We start from the raw sequence: 16927 nt of genomic DNA, 5'->3' as shown, positions 1-16927 counted from the left end.
GACATACTCCTGTAAACTAATTATGGGAAACTGCCCCAGGCCTCTGTCATTAAAAATACATTCTTAGCATTTCATGAACAAAGCTTAGTTTCCTTCTTCTGTTCCTATAGGATATGATCTGTTTCCTGACAGATGTTTATCCTAAAACATCAAGTGATTGTTTCTGAGGAAAGTAAATGAATAAAAGAATAGTGTGTCACCTAGGATGAGTCACAGTGTGAATCCTGAACTCCCAGCATGATCTGAACTACTCTGATGTTGAAGAAAATTGCTTTTTAAGATTTTTAGTTTGTTTAAATCCATTGTAATTAGCAACTAGGCACTTTAAGTTCTGTAGTTTGTCATCAAGCCTTCCTTTTCAACACTGTCTTAGCATGGCTTTTGACCAAAAGCCATTACCCACCCACTGGCTGTTTGGGCACCTGAACAAAATGAGTTGATCCATCCAACTGCTTGCGCCTTGCTGGCTCTTAGACGCTACAACACAGAGTGCCAGGAAAGGCAGACAGCTATAGAATAAACAAGAATGGCTGTTGGCAGGAGCAGAGCGCTGGCTCATGTAGGCAGATAAACACAATGTGTTTTGACTGACTGAATTGCATGTGTGATCCCAGGCCCCTGGAGAGCAGGGCAGGCTGTGCGCGCATGGGCTGTGTGCGCCTGAAGTTGACTCAGAGGTTATGAATGCAGATGTAGATGTTCTCGACGTGCACATCATAAACAATGCCCTTGGAAACACTTGTTCCCCAGCTAGGCAAGGAGTGCTGGGACTATGTGGAATAGGGAGACCAAATAAAATTCATAGTCTTACAATCCATCCCCATGGAGAGAGACTGAGGCACCTTCTGGCTCAGACAGGTGGTGAGGTTATCATCATTTACCTGATTATCTCACGCCATCTGAGCTGCCAGAACTGTGTGTGCTTCAGACTGCCTAACCTGGTAATTACTGGGTTATAGCTCCAACCTCAGTGGAAGGCCTGACATATATCAAGTCATTAACCTGGGCTGTAACTTAGACTTGTATTTGGTTAGTGAGCAGGGTGCATGTAGGCACTTCAGCTTATCACTGCTGTTGCATGTGGATGGTATCAACACGGGTCCTAAATCCTATTAGGACCTGAACTCTTGTGTGCATTTTAGATGTACTGTGTATGTGCACAGTGCTTACACAGATTTTTATTTTAAAGGATCTTAAAATCCCGGGGTGGTGTTCTTCCCAAGGCTTTCAGTTTACGTGTAGGTCAAACACCAGATGATCTGCTACAGCACAAGGCTTTGAACTGCTCCCTGAAATTCTACAGCCATCTTCCTGCTATAAGGTTTTGAGCTGCCAAGTAAAATGCACTGGGAAATATAGTATGCAGAAAGATGTCCATATTTGCCATCTGTAAATGCTTAAGACCAAAGATTCAAGAAGAATAGACTTATCTATTTTGTGATAGTATTGTTACTTAAGTTCTGATTTAAATTCCCCCTAACCTCCCCATATATTTTTTTTTTTTAATATCTTACAAGGGAACTAGGTTAGCAGTGGAGGCTGGCCCACAACAGGATGCTTACCATGCAGTCTTCTGCTGCACAAACTTTTTTTTTTTTTCTCCCTGATAGGTCTGAAATTCTCCCACAAAGTGATATCAAAGCAGGAAGAGAACCTGAAGAGCACCCTCCTCCCCCGGCCACACGCACACAGAAGAGGAAATATTGAGGAGGAGTCTTCTGTGGGGTGGAGATTTGAAAGGGCAGAAGGCCTCTTATGCTGCTGGGCGAGCTGCAGAGAGGAGTCAGTGAGAAAAAGGGGACTGAGAGACAAGGTGAAGTGACATTCAGAAAAGTGCTAGTACGTGTCTAGACAAACTGGGGTGGGTTTGGAAAAGAATTGCAGGACTCTCTTCTCTGTATCTCATCCATTAAGTGGTGTGCAGCAGGGGACAGCTGCTCACTAACACGAATGGTGGTTATCTGATTTCTGTTAGCAGAAGCTCTGGCTCTTGACCTGATAGTTTCCTGTTCAGTCTTGGTGTTGCTGTAAATTATTTAAGACACAGGAGTGCAAAGAATCAGTCTCTGAGCCCATGGGAGTGCAGCACAGCATAATCCCTAGTTTGAAATGGGTGAGGCAGTAATTGAGGTGTACAGGGTGGGGAGTGATGTGGTCAAGTGAAGAATTGGCGGAATTAGCTGTCTGTTTGTGCATGTGGCTATTCTGGCTATTTTTCCTTTTCTCAGGAGCATAGTTGGGATCTGAGCCTATTCCAGACAATCTTTGCCTTCCCCTTCCTTATTTCCCATAGTAAAGGCTGAATAAAATCAAATTATAAACAAACTGTGGGCTCAAACTTTCCTTTAGGACTCAGAGGAAAAACACCTTCTGCTACTCGCCCCCCTCTACCCTTCCTCCTGAATTTCTCACACCTTTTCTAGCTTGTTCTGTGAAAGATTATCAGGCTTTGCTCCTGAAAGCTGATGCCGATAGATGGCTTCAGCAAGGGACTCAGTGAACTTCCACAGCAGAATGGGGCAGAGCTGGGTGCATCCCTGTGATTTTTCTGGAAGGGGAAAAATGAGGGAGGGGAGTAGGCTACTTCTGCAGCTGGGGTCCACCACTGTGTGAGACGGTGCCAAACAAAAAATTCAGCTCAGAGCCTAGGAAATAATTAGGAGACTTTGGTGGGCTTTGGATTGGCTGATAAACATGCTAAACTTCATCCTGCAGGAAGTCTTTCTGATTCACCTTACCCTCCAAATCCGTCACCTGCAAACAAACATGAGCCAAACCAGGCTTACACTAGCTGAGGCTGAAAAGCTGCACAAGGAGCATCCTCTATGGACCTAAAAGATGGCATGACAGAGGAATTTTGTTTGGTTGCTTTTTTTTTTTAGTACAAAGTTGTGTGATACAACAGTACTGTCTCCTGTTCCAAAGCCAGCAGAGTGGATACCAGATTGAAGGGCTTCTCCACCATGCTCCTTTGCACAGGATGGACATGTTTTTTTTTTTTTTGCTATACCTTTGCTTCACAGGGGGTGTGTGTGCCTGTGGTCTGATATCATCATGCTGCTGCTTCATCAGCATCAGACAAAAGCACTGTAGTGCCACTAAAGCTTATAAGCCACAGGCTCCTTCAGTTTTCCCACTGATAGGGCACTGACCGCTTTGCAGAGACAGGGGAAGAGCTGTCTTATTAATGACTTCTTTGTGAAAGTAGGAGTCAATGAAACAGTCTCTTCCATCTACCTCCACTCCAGAAGAAACCAAAGGTAGAAACAATACATCTGGTCTCACCTAATCAATCTGGCAGTATGGAATAACTCCTGCTAATCTAGTGCTGATATTTAATTTGTTGTGTTTCTTACAGTACAAGTGTTCTCCCTTCTTAGTAAGGATACTCTGTACCCTAACAGATGTCTCTCTTGGATGTACTGCACTGTTAGTAAGATATAGATGAAGATGAAAGAGTCGCTATTGGAGCAGTAAGAGTGATGAGAGACTTAGAAAACATGAACCGTGCGTAAAGGCTGAGAGAATCTGTTTTGTTTAGTCTAGGAAAGAGAACATGGCAGGAGCAAAGGTGGGAAATATGATAGTCCGCAGATGTTTCTAAAGGTGTTACAGATAGGACAGTGATCGATTCTACAGGTCAAGATGAGGTGAGGCAAGAAGAAATTGGTCTAAGTTCAGCAAAAAAGACTTGTGTTAGATCTTTAATAAGGAAGAAAACCCCCCAAAACTCTTTCTAGCTGTAAGCATAGTTGAGCAATGGCTGTCTAGGGACTTGTAGTATTATTGCTCTTAGGAAGTTTATGAGAAGGCTAGATAGATAGGTGAGAACTGGAGACATGGGATCCCAGAATTTCACTACTTTTCTACAGTTGCTTTTGCGTACCGCCACCAATACAAATTCTGTGTTTAGTCTTGACTAGTTTCAGCTGCTTGCAATCAGCTGTCTTTTCATCTTCTCCCGTTTTCCCCCAACCCCTCACTGCCATTTAGGGATTGTCCTGTAACATCCTCTTGAGCTATTTCATGTTGCCAGATCAAAACACTGAGTGGTTGTAGACACAAATGGTCCTGTTTCTGTAGCTGTACTACATAAAATTTGAACATTTTTTTTTTTTTTTTTTTTGTAGAGGAGCAAAGCTCAGCATTTAGTTCTGGTTTTGTATGGCATCTAGCATAGCAAGATTTTTCTGTCACTGGAAACCCAAAGGATGCTACAGGAGAAATAGTACTTATAATAATAGTTACTCTCACTCTTCCACAAATAACTCAGTTCTATCTGTGGCTGCAGTTAAGCATTAAAGCAAGACTGGAATGTTTGATGTGTTGAGATGGATGAAATATTATCTCTGATCTATGTCAGAACAACTGCAATATGGAAGGTACAGTGTATTTCAGTTGAAGGGTCATGGCTGATTCTCTAAAGCTGCATGAGGAACACATTTGATGTTTTATATGTATTCACCAGAGAGCAGCAGGTCAGCAGTAGGATTTCATACTTTGGAAGAATATACTGTGCTACGTACTAATTTTTGCACCTTTGAACTACTGTGCCTAGTCTGTTTTGAAAGGAATTGACTGAAGACAATGATGCAACCAGACCTCGTGTTAGCTAACCTGCATTAGCTGCCCAGTGAGGCAGGACCAGCACTCTGTAAAACAATGTGAGATCAGCCCCTGACCTTGAACAAAGCAGACTGGAGGCAAAAAGAGCAGAAGTGAGGGTTGTATCATGTGTCCTGCTTAACTACTCAGTGTCTTTGAGCAAGCCACAATCATCCTGTGTTCGACTTTCAAGAGGGATTACTGTCCCTAATGAGGAATAAAAGGCTGGGTCCCTCCTCTGTCTGTACAGGAGCACACACTGCTCCTGCATTAACATCCAGATTTACAGCCCTCACATCATCATGTAGCACAGCAGAAAATGCAGCCAAGATTTCCTGTGGGGAAGCTGGCAGCCCTGAGGAACCCCCTCCAGGACCTCCTCACTCCCTGCCTGCAGTCAGGCAGCCAGCCCACTCCTTAGCCTGGGGCAGTGACCCTCCCAGTGTCCCAGGCACTGACAGTCCCGGGACTGCAGCTCCCGTGGGAGTGATGTAACCTGGCAGGCACTGGGACTGTCCCTTCAGGGGAGCACTGTCTCGCTGAGGTGTGCGTGTGCTGAGCTCTTTTTGAAACACCTCCATGGCTAAAAGCCAATATCCTCAGGCTGATACAATTCAGAAGTTAAGGGTTGTTTCTGAAGGCTCAATTGTGACTTTCTAAAGGGCACTAAAACTCTCAGCCAGTGCATGCTCCAGTGGTGTGTCCAGCCTGTTACAACCATGTTGCGCCATCCCTGGGAGGCTGTGGGCAAACCCAGTAGCTCAGCTCTGCTTCTGGTTCTGCCAGCCACTACACAGCCCTCTCTGCTGTATGGGGCAGGGGGAAAGGACCTCCAGGCAGAACTTAGACTTCATGCCCAGAATAGGATAAAGTAAGTATAAGCCTTCATCTCACTCAACTTCTGTCAGATCTGGTGGCAGAAGGTGTGAGAAACACCAGGCTCCCTACCCCAATTTATGTAAGCATTGCTTGGATGTAATAGAGAGTTGGGATCAGTGACCTACACAGAGATTTCCATGGAGGAGAATCTGGCACCTGGTGGTGGCTGCTCCACTTGGCTTGAACTGCCTCTTGCCTGAGCTGTGCCATTTTGTAAGAACAATGGTCAAGATTTGGTGGAGTGTTCGGTTTTGAGGCTGATGTGTGGAAAATGTGCCTTCTGGTAATTAAACCCTTTGAAAAGCATTTCAGCCTGAATGTATGGCCTTTTTGCTCTGGATTTTCCAGAGTTCTCTAGAGGTATAAGCCCTTCTATGGTGCTTCCTCCTCCACTTGCAGTTTTCCCCCTGCCACTGAGGTACTTACCAGCTGCTATGCAAGTACGTGGTTTTTCAGGCTTTTCAGTTAGTTAGACAGTAAGAAGAAACAGGGATTTAAATTAGCCTGTAGGATGTTGATGACATTTTCCCCTACCGTGTTTTAGATCATGCTGGCTCAAGCCATCTTGCATCCGTCCAAAGTTATTGCAGACAAGGCAAGCTTTGATCTTTCCGAAAGTGCAGAAGTGTACGTCTGCCGTAATGTGATGTCTCTCCTATTATTGCTGAGCCTGGAACACAATAACATCTTATAGAGGGCTTTGGAGTTTAGACTACAGCCCTTTTATTTATTTTGCTGGAGCACTGTCCCATAAGGAGAATCCTAGGCTGGGTTTAAAGAGCCAGACAATGGAGCAGCCGTCACATTTAGATGTTGCTTTTGAAACAATACCCTAATGCTACATCACTTTGCTCTGCTGGGTTCTGCTTCTACTTGTCAATGGCAGAAATCACAAGGTCAGAATTAGTCAAAGGGCTTTAATGATGTTTAGTGGAAAGCATGTCGAAAATGAAAACACTGACTCAACTCTGCTGAAAAAGCAGCTCTCTGGTTCCTAGGTTTCTTCTTGACCAGTGGAGAGATGCATTACCTCACACTCAGTATGGAGTCTGACAATGGATTTTGTGTCTCAGACTTTCGAAAGAAAAAAGTAATGTTACACTTAGAGTAGATATTAATAGTGCCAAATGTATGTCAAAAATTTAGACAATCTATTACCACTGAATGAGGCTCGAGACTCCCAGCATTTATAGAAAAGAAAAAGAGAAATGTCTGGTCTTACTGTCTGTAAAAATAATCTTAAAACATTTTCAGAGTCTGCAGATAGCCCAAAATAGCAGCTTCAAAATGTATGACTTGCTGTGTTTATACTAGATGGATTTTCAACGATAAAATGAAAAAAGAGCAGTATTTTTACAAATATATTTTGTTGAAAAAGTTGGTTTTGAAAAACAGCTTTTAGCAAAAAATTTAAGTACTGTTTCACTTGCTTTATTTGCCAAGCTCCTCCCTCCTCCTCCTGCTCCTAGTTTTTAAAAATACAAAAATGGTAAATATAAACAGGTAAAAGCAGCTGCATATTGCAAAAAGGTTTTGGATGAATAACCTTTTCATTTATTAAAAATGTTATGGAAACCATGACTGAAATTGGCAAATGAAAAAAAAACAACTGAAAAAACATTGAAAAGCAAACACCTGGAATTTTTTCTCTAAAGTGAGCTTTCAATTCTCATTAGCTTGATTAGAGCAATTTAGATAACAGTTTAGTTGATGGTTTTGCTGTGATATCACGCACCTCTTATCGATTGCTTAATTTCTTAGACATCTTAAAGGACTTAGAATGCACTTAAGCATCTCTGTTAAACTCTACAAATCTTACTTGCTCTCTTGTAATCAGTGACTTTCAGAATGCAATTATGTGCAAGGATTATGTAAACTGGAGTGGTGTGTGCATATATCTATCCAAGATAGATATTAAGATACTAGAGCAAAGATTCTACATTATTTACTAAATTCCTGATTAATCCATTGACAACATTAGTACCTTTCAATATTTGTGAACTACTTGAGATCTCTCTGTCACATCGGATTGCTGCAAAACCTGGGAATCTTGCCATGAAAATTAGGGCTAGTTTGACATGAATTACATGCGTTTTTGCTAGTAATTACAGGAACAACACATTTGGTGAGCTGGCATTTAACGTGTGTACAAGTACGGCAGGTCAAGCAGGGTAACGGGAAGTACCGGGAGCAGCTTTCAGCCAAGTTTTCTTTTTAAAGGACCAAGTCAGCAATAACAGACCAAACTAAAAGTCTAAGTCTAAACTAGAACAGCCAAGACTGCATGCGATACCCCACCTAATTGCTTAAATCTTTCTTACTGATTATCGCTTTTGGTTTAAGCCCTGTGTTCATTATGAGTGTGTATGAAATTTCTGAGCCCTTACTTTGGGTATGGGACCACATCTCTGCTTATGTGCAGCTGCTAATATCCATTTAAAACTTTGTGCACAGGGATATTCTGTTGAACAAACTGAGAAATATCAGTGATGACAGAACTAAAAACATAAGACACATGCTCTGGGACAAAACAAAGGCTGTAGGTCCAACTGGAGGGCTGAAATGACTAACTTCTGAATGACTAACTCTGTGGGCTTTGAAGAGCCCATACTGCAGGAGCTTCATATCTTCAAGATTTTTGTGAGATACCAACAGCGTAGGACTATGTGGTCTTTTTATAGCATCATTCAAAGCCTGGAAACCTTCCCTTGAGGGTAGAGATGCAAGAGGCTTAATCTATTCATTTTAGCAAAGAGAAGGTGAAGAGGTGGCTTGGTCAGAGCCCACAAGACTTTAGCGTGGTAGGTTTCTGGGAACAAAGAACTCCTTTATGCAGCAGAGAGAGGCATAACAAACCCTGTGCCTGGAAGCAACTCGATTTTTACAGATGGGAACTGAGGTGCAAAATCATGGGCTTGAGGCAGGAATCACTGGCAGAAACTCTATGCCTTGTGTTACACTGCGGATCAGACTAGGTCATCACAACCAGCACTCTTGGCTTTGAAATCTGTGTGCCTATGATTAACGTGATTCCCACATTATATGCACACATCAGCATTACATTTAGTCACTGAAGAAGAGAGAGAATGCATCCAATTAGCTCTGGGCTTTCTGCCTAAAAAGGGAAAATGAAGTGAGATTTTGTTTAAGGACAACCCCAATAACTCTGAAAAACACCATGGGATTATTAGCATTTGAGCAGAGTGGACAGGATTTCAAAGTCCAGCACAAAAGACCTTGCAGAAGGAACTCTGTTTGGTCAGCTGCACAGAAGGAAGGCCTGTGCCTTACCTTACTGGGGCTTAGTTATGGTCCTAGAAAGCATAGAATGTGCTTAGATAACCAAATCAGAGGTAGATAGGGCTGTACTGCTTTAGAAACAGCTGGTAATAGAACCCTTCATTTCAATGCAATAGGATGTTGCATAAATAAAAAGGAGAATATCCTTTTCTCTGAGGATGGTCTTGTTAAAAGGGGTGACATGGATGATGGTGATGGGACAGAACTGCATCCTCTCCAGAGCAGGCCAGATTTAAATGTTTCCATTTGCTGGAAAACCCCTTAGTTCTTATAAGAACTTGGAAAGAATCACTTTCAAGTGATCCTGACTCGCATTACAGGAACAATTGCATCAAAATGCAATTTTCAAAGCTAAAAAATTATTTTCAAACACAAAATGACTTGTCTTTGAAAAGACAAAAGATACAATTTTTTTTTAAAAACTGCACTCTCAAGATCTCATTAAAATACTTAAAGGGTATCAAAATGAAATGCTTTGGTGATTCAGATAGAAAATGTTTTAATAATAATTATGGTCTACGAATAGTGTTTGATCCTTTGACAGTTTATTCAGATTGGAAATACTTTGAAGTTGTTCACGGGACAAGAAAACCATTTCCTATACAGTCCTAGCTCCTGCTGCCAGGGGATGCTAAGGCATCTGTAGTTGTCACCTATGTGTGTTTCGCTTGTCTGTTCTTTCTAGCAGAGTGGCCAGTTATCCCAACCCAACACTTGCATTTGTTGAACATTTCCTGTCATCTGCTTCCAAGGTCTTCAGTTTAAGCAGAGCACTAAGGCATGGATAATAGGACTTGCTCATTTAGGAGTTCAGGTTGATGCTGACTTCTCTTTCTCTTCTGTCTTGCATCTAAACTAAGTGACAAAATGGGCTGTTACTGACTGTCATTTTAAAAGATTGCAGTTGTCTTTGCCAAGTTGTGTAACTTGGTCTTGAGTTTTCTCGTTCTCCAGCCACCTGGAGGAAGAAGTATCATGTGGAGTTGTGGTGGGTTGACCCTGGCTGGATGCCAGGTGCCCACCAAAGCCACTCTATCACTTCCCCTCCTCAACTGGACATGGCAGAAAAAATATAGGGAAAGGCTTGTAGATTGAGATAAGGACAGGGAGATCACTCAATTACCGTCACGTGCGGAAGAGATTTGACTTGAGGAAATTAGTTTAATTTATTACCAAAGAAACCAGAATAAGATAATGAGAAATAAAACCAAATCTTAAAAAACACCTTCCCCCCATCTCTCCCTTCTTCCTGGGCTTAACTTTATTCTCAATTTCTCTACCTCCTCCTGCCCAGTGGTGCAGAGGGACAGGGAATGGGGATTGCATTGTTCATTACATGTTGTCTCTGCTGCTCCTTCCTCCTCAGGGGAGGGCTCCTCACACTCTTCCCCTGCTCCAGTGTGGGGTCCCTCCCATGGGAGACAGTCCTCCACAAACTTCTGTAATGTGACTCCTTCCCACAGGCTGCAGTTCTTCACAAACTGCTCCAGCATGGGTCCCTTCTACGGGTGCAGTCCTTCAGGAACAGACTGCTCCAGGGTGGGTCCCCCACAGGGTCAAAGTCCTGCCAGCAAACCTGCTCCAGCCTGGGCTCCTCTCTCCATGGGTCCACAGATTCTGCCAGGAGCCTGCTCCAGTGCAGGCTTCCCATGTGACCACAGCCTCCTTTGGGCATCCACCTGCCCCGACGTAGGGTCCTCCATGGGCTGCAGGGGAATCTCTGCTCCTCCATGGGCCTCCATGGGCTGCAGGGAGACAGCCAGCCTCACCATGGTTTGCACCATGGTCTGCAGTGCAATCTCTGCTCCAGCATCTGGAGCACCTCCTCCCCTTCCTTCTTCACTGACCTTGATGTCTGCAGAGCTGTTTCTCTCATACATTCTCAATCGTCCCTCTGATGGCAGTTGTGCAGGATTTTTTTCCCCCTTCTTAACTGTATTATCACAGAGGTGCTGACGGGTTTGACCTTGGCCAGCAGCAGGTCCATCTTGGAGGCAGCTGGCATTGGCTCTGTCAGACATAGGGAAAGCTTCTGGCAGCTTCTCACAGAAACCACCTCTGTAGCCCCCTCACTACCAAAACCTTGCCACGCAAACCCAATACCAGAGTCGTGCTTTTGATCTCACCTGGGATGGTGGGTCTGCAAAGTTTTAAAGAGCCCTTTCGTTTTCATCTTGTTGCTATTGGCAGGAAAAAAAAAGTGTTCAAAAGCAAGAGAATTTCTTCATGACTGATTTGAAAACTGAATGGCTCCCTGTTTATTTTTACTTTTCTAAAAGTCCTTTACGTGGGACTGGTTTTTGAGGGCTTGTGATCATGCATGTAGTTTGCTTTCTGTCTAGCCACAGCAGTTTACCTCATTTACAAAAGAGTCTTTCAGCACCTGACCCTATATTCAGGGCAAGTTCTGCAACCTTTAATTGTTTAATTAGCTGGCGCTAGCTTAAAAATATTTAACAGTGCTTTTTTAGGCCAATAGATTATTTCAGGATGTACCCCCCCAGATTAACTTGCTTTTACTTTGCTACTTTACCCTGCAGAAGGAAGCAATGGCCATGATCTTTGAGGACGATCAGCTCATCTTCAAGTACTTGCAAGTAGCCTTCATCTTCACAACGGATGACATGAAAGCCTCTACCTGAACCCTCTTATACTGAGGCTATTTGTGCTTGCTGTGCTTTCTCCTGGGGAGGGCTGCGTGTGGTGGTGGTGGTGGTAGAAAGAAAAAAGGCCTTGTATCTTTTCATTGGTTCTTAGTTTGTTTAGTGATGAGTGGGCGATCCTTTCATCTGAAGCCTTGTGTGTTCTCTTTTTCTCAGTAAAACCGTGGAGTCAAATAAAACCCTAACACGAGTATGAAGTAACATGGTTACTTTTCATACAGTAACAAACAGCATGCAGAATGAAGGCTGCTTGTCCTGACTTCCTCTGTCAAAAAGAAAAGCATGATGAGTAAAAGTGAAAAGCAGCTCTTCTAAACCTGATTAAAAGGTATCCTTTTAAACGTCAGTTGACTGGGGAAGGTGGCACTGACGGAATTTGAGGGTTTGTTTTGTGTGTTGGCAGATTTTGGTATGATGAGGAGAATACTGAGCTACTGAGAATTTTATCTTTGTTTAGTGACATCCAGCCACTCCCGCTACAGGAAGCTGAGTTAGCACTTACTTGCCTTCTTCATCAGGTTGTCAACTGATCTCTTCTAGTTTATTTCTGGTAGAATTTCCAATATTTTTAATACCAGAACACTGGCAGCTAAAAAGTTAATAATAAACTACCTCTGCCCTTATCTTTTCTGCAAGGGATGAACAAGAATGAACACAAAGTACCCCAATATCCCTTTCAGTTTTCAGACTGTAGCCTGCTTTTAAAGTCTGCATTGCACTTGGCTCAAATGATGAGATACTGACATTAAATGCTACTTGGGCAGAGCCAGTGTTAATATTTTCAATGCCTTAGAAAAAAGGAAAAAAATAAACTAATTCTACTTCTGTTATGATGAAGTTCCTTCATAACATCTGAGCAAAATCAAAGCTGCTTGAGGATTTAGGCAAAGTATAATTTTTCTGCTGTTTATTTGCGGTAGGCGGGGTGGAGTGAATCATTTGTAAAATGCTTACTGAGAATCAGCTTCCTTTCCTCATCGATGTTTGAAAGTTTCCCAAACAAGGAGGATAAAGAAATGAGGTTGACCGCCATGATCAGCAGCAGACAATGCCAATGAGGACATGAACTGTCAGTCAGTGAAATTCATTATCTCTACATGCCAGAACTGAGACAATGGAGGAAAAAAAAGCCATAGCCTTTCAACTTCAAATGTATCACTGGTCTAAATTGGCCTGACATGACTAAGAAAATGATTGATCTAAATAAATTACTATACAAGAAAAAAAACCCCTCCCTTTCTAGAAGCAGTCTCATGTCCCCTCCAGCATCTGGCACTGACTAGCTAGTCAGTTTACAGGGCACTTAACTGTGTGTTGTTATTTAGCTACAGAAAAGACATAATTTCTGCAGCAGCTGAGCACTTATGAACATTAATGCATTAATTCTGGTAACCCCACTGTAAGGTACTGATGTGTTAGTCCTATCCGTTTTACAGATGAAGAAAAGGCACCTTCACTTCAGCGTTAATTTGGTCTGCCTTGAGTCCTACCCATGTCTGTATAGTAGACTGGCATATTTTAATTCTGGCAGGCTCATAGAATCATAGAGTGGTTTGGGTTGGAAAGGACCTTCAAACGTCATCTAGTCCAACCGCTCTGCAAGGAACAGGGTCGTCTCCAGACAGATCAGGTTGTTCAGAGCCCCCTCCAACCTGGCCTTGAATGTTTCCAGGAATGGGGCATCCACCACCTCTCTGGGCAACCTGTGCCAGTGTTCCACCACCCTCATTGTAAAAAATGTCTTCCTAATATCTAATCTGAATCTACCTCCCTCTATTTTAAAACCATTACCCCTCATCTTTTCACAACAGGCCCTACTGAACAGTCTCTCCCCATCTTTCCTGTAGGCCCCCTTGAGGTACTGGAAGACTGCTATCAGGTCTCCCCAGAGCCTCCTCTTCTCCAGGCTGAACAGCCCCAACTCGCTCAGCCTGTCTTCACAGGAAAAGTGCTCCAGCCCTCTGATCATCTTTGTGGCCCTCCTCTGGACCCTCTCCAACTGGTCCATGTCCTTCTTATGTTGGGGACTCCAGAGCTGGACAGAGTACTCCAGGTGGGGTCTCACCAGAGCAGAGTAGAGGGGCAGAATCACCTCCCTCGACCTGCTGGCCACATGCCTTCTCTGTAGCCTGAGCTGATCTGACTTCTCCATTCTGTGTTGCTGAAGCAGTACCCTGTGCAGCTCAGCTCACACATCAGTTCACAGTGTGGTCACCCTCTGTTCTAGCTTCTAACCATAGCAAGCTAGTCGCTCTCAAACATTATGGATATTGCACTTCATCTGAAGAAGGCTCCTATTGTGAAAATCTGGAAATGGAGTCTGCTACCTGGGAAGCGAGCACCAGACTGTCTGAAAGCTAGATTATCCAATGAACTTTGTTTTATCAGCCTGTTGGGATAAAACAGGATAAACCAGTATCATTCCATCACCACAGCTTATCACCTAGAGTCCCTCTGTAGCTTATGATGACTAATCTTACGAATGACAACTGCTTTCCAAATACTCCAGGAAAAAATATTGACCTTGGTTCGTGATAAATAACGTCAGTGAGCTAAAGCAATATTAGACAGTTCAATGCTTTGCATTCTGTAGAAGTTAATAAATACTTCTCGCCGTTCTGTTTTCACTTTTTCGATGACAGTGTCTTCCTGGAGGGTGGATAAGAATATCAAGTCTGGGAAGATAAAGTGGTAATTCTTGCTGTCACTGGTAGGAGAGAAAGTAAGTGAGAAAGATTGTGAACTAGACCCGATGGGATGCATAGAGATTGCACACTTCTCATCAAAATATGCCAGCTGAACAATTCTGTATCATGACCCAAGGTTTTGTCTGGTACCAGCTTGGCTGTAATTCATCCAGGTCAATCACTGAAGCAAGGTGGACTTAAAGAATTTATCTTATTCAGTTTCCCAGTGCTGGGAAAAACCCGGTGCTGCTGCTGCTGCGGAAACAGTATAATAAATAGATATGTTAAACAGAGATGGAAACCAAAATAGAGCTACATCCTTGTATTGAATAAATGAGGCATTAAGAAGATATTTCTGTTGGAGGAAACATACTGGTAGTTTTCACTGTTTGTCTCCTCAGTTAAACAGGACCTCTGTAAGTACAGAAGTTGTACTGAAAAATGCCTTTATCTATGTTCCTAACCCCTTCAACAGAAAACTAACTAGGTCTAAAGGTTCACCAAACCTGTATCTGCAGAGAGAGAAAAGCAGTAAAGATGTGAGGAAATAATTTCATTTCAGGAGTTTTTAAGCTGTCGCCTTTCATATTCACTGCAGTCCACTCAATTTCTCTGTTACAGTGGGAAAGGCAGATCTCATTTTCCCACCATGGACATCACAGTCTAATCTGTTCTTTTTATTTAACTGCTCTCTTAGTTCAACAGCCAACTGCATATTCACCAAATTCTCGTTTAAATATCTTTCTTAGACTCTGGGCATTTTTGCTGCCGATCTCAAGAATTCATCCACTGGGCTTTGCTACAGACTTGTGTCAGCTTAGCTAAGTTGCACTCAGCCTGACTGCAGTGCCCTTGCCCGTGGTAAACAGTGCTTTGCTACACAAACAGGCCCGCTGCTGTAAGTGGTGCTGCTCAGCAGAAGAGGCAGGAGCTAGCTGCAATAAAAGCTGTTGACTTGACATAAAAATCTTTTGTGTGATAAGAATCTTCCCCGTCTGGATGATGAAAATCTGTTCCTTCCTTCCTTTGCTGGGCGTGTTGAGCCCTACAGATGAAAACCTATCTGTACTTGCTAAACACATGTGAGTATTTATAGACATTTCTGTGGTACCCTGAGTCAACAGTGTTGTGAAAGAACCTGTCAGGAGGAAGAGAAATTACCTCTAAGAAGATGAGATATTTTTTTAATAGCCAGAGGGAACGATGAAAAAAAAATTTTGCCAAGGAACAATTTTAAAAAACGTTTGGTCTGATGATTTGCTAGTTCCTTTAGATATTTCTTGAAATCTGTCTTCTCTGTATTAGAAATAACTGCACTGCTCTTAGGTGAATATTTATAGAAAAGCCAAGCCCTGCTCCTAGAGCTTGTCTCTGCTTTTCTTTTTTTAAAACTTGGTATTTATATCATCTGACCATAGGACAGTTTTGGTTGCAAAATTGTTTCTGACCAAAGTCCTGAGGGCCTGCCACAAGAAAGATGGCTTCTCCACTTGTTAAAAACCATCAAAAACAACTTGTCCACTGGATGTGCTGGGAAGCATCTTACTGAATAAAGCAATATTTCTAAAGAGTGAACAGCTTTGTGGCATAGTTCTGCTGACTAGACTGAACTTCTTCCTTAGAAGGCTTCTGACCCTTGCCTCTTCCCTTTGCTATTATAAAATCTTCTGCTTTTTAATGGATAATTGAGTCTTGATAAGTTTCTTCTGAATGATCTTACTCAGAGATAAGACTGCAACAGGATCTTCTGCATGGCAGCAAATTGCAAAGAATACATCACTAAAGTATTTTTGATACAAGCAAAGAAGAGAGACCAATCATTATATACTCTCTGCTGTTTGAAAAGCCTGTTAAGGTTAATGTAAAAAGCAGAGACTATAGCTCCCATTTCGGAACATCAGAAATCTGAGATCCTCAAGCTCTTTTTGACAAGCTCTAACACTTTAGTAGCCAAAATTAGCATTATTTAAGGTAAAAGTGCATTGCCAGTTTCATATGTGTTTTATAAACAGAAATTATCTAAAATTGGAATTTTACCATCTTACCCATCCATCCACTGAGGTTTAGAGGAACACTCGTATGAGCTATCCCATGTCTGAACTAATGGAACAAAACCAAAACTGGTGAGGTTTTGTGGTGCCAAACTAAACCTACCTCTCATACAGAGATAAGAATAAACTGGAACATTTTTATCTGAGTCCCAAGGTGTGGTGGTCTGGGTGAACAGGGATCAGACACCAGGTTACCCATGGAAGGTGGAATGCAGCCATCTAGATCAGAGTCTGATCCTAACAGTAGAGGTGGTTTCTTGTAGTGTCTGAAAAGAGAACTGAAGTATCTCTCATGACCAGAAGGCTCTCTTTCTTCTCAGAGGAACCTTAAGTGTTGACATCATGATACCAAGCTGCAACCATTACATCTGCAGAACAAGCTCTCTCCTTTGCCAGTCACAGCAGGGCACTGTAGCTAGCTGGTTTTGGAAGCAGTAGCCTCATCCATAATTAGTGGCTGAGCGGCTACACATACAAAATGCTCTTGTAATATTCTCTCCTTGCGTTAACTCTCTCGTTGCAGAGACAAGGATAAGTGACCTTCAGGTTTTATTTGGATTTGTTAATCTCATGACCACCTGTGGCCTCACAGTGACACTTGGCACACCTCTCTCAGCGACTTCATGACATCACTGTTTACTCAAGTTGTCCCATTTTTTCATCTCCATGTTCCAGATGAGTTTACTTTGCTTCCACTAGTCTTCCATTCTTCCATTAAAAATGATGTTTCTCTTCAGGGTTT

General features: G+C 42.6%; 1 long non-coding RNA gene across 1 annotated transcript; it reads left to right on the top strand.

Moving 5' to 3' along the window:
* The first annotated feature begins 1610 nt into the window (after positions 1 to 1610).
* LOC147602204 (uncharacterized) lies at positions 1611 to 11530 on the top strand. Its single transcript, XR_015260416.1, has 2 exons — positions 1611 to 1813; positions 11325 to 11530. It is a non-coding gene; the product is annotated as an uncharacterized LOC147602204 (long non-coding RNA).
* Positions 11531 to 16927: the final 5397 nt, after the last annotated feature.

Source organism: Chlamydotis macqueenii, chromosome 1 (assembly GCF_036417535.1).
Source record: "Chlamydotis macqueenii isolate bChlMac1 chromosome 1, bChlMac1.mat, whole genome shotgun sequence".
NCBI lineage: Eukaryota > Metazoa > Chordata > Aves > Otidiformes > Otididae > Chlamydotis > Chlamydotis macqueenii.
Note: the sequence above shows the minus strand (reverse complement) of the source record. Positions and strands in the feature narration are given on the sequence as shown.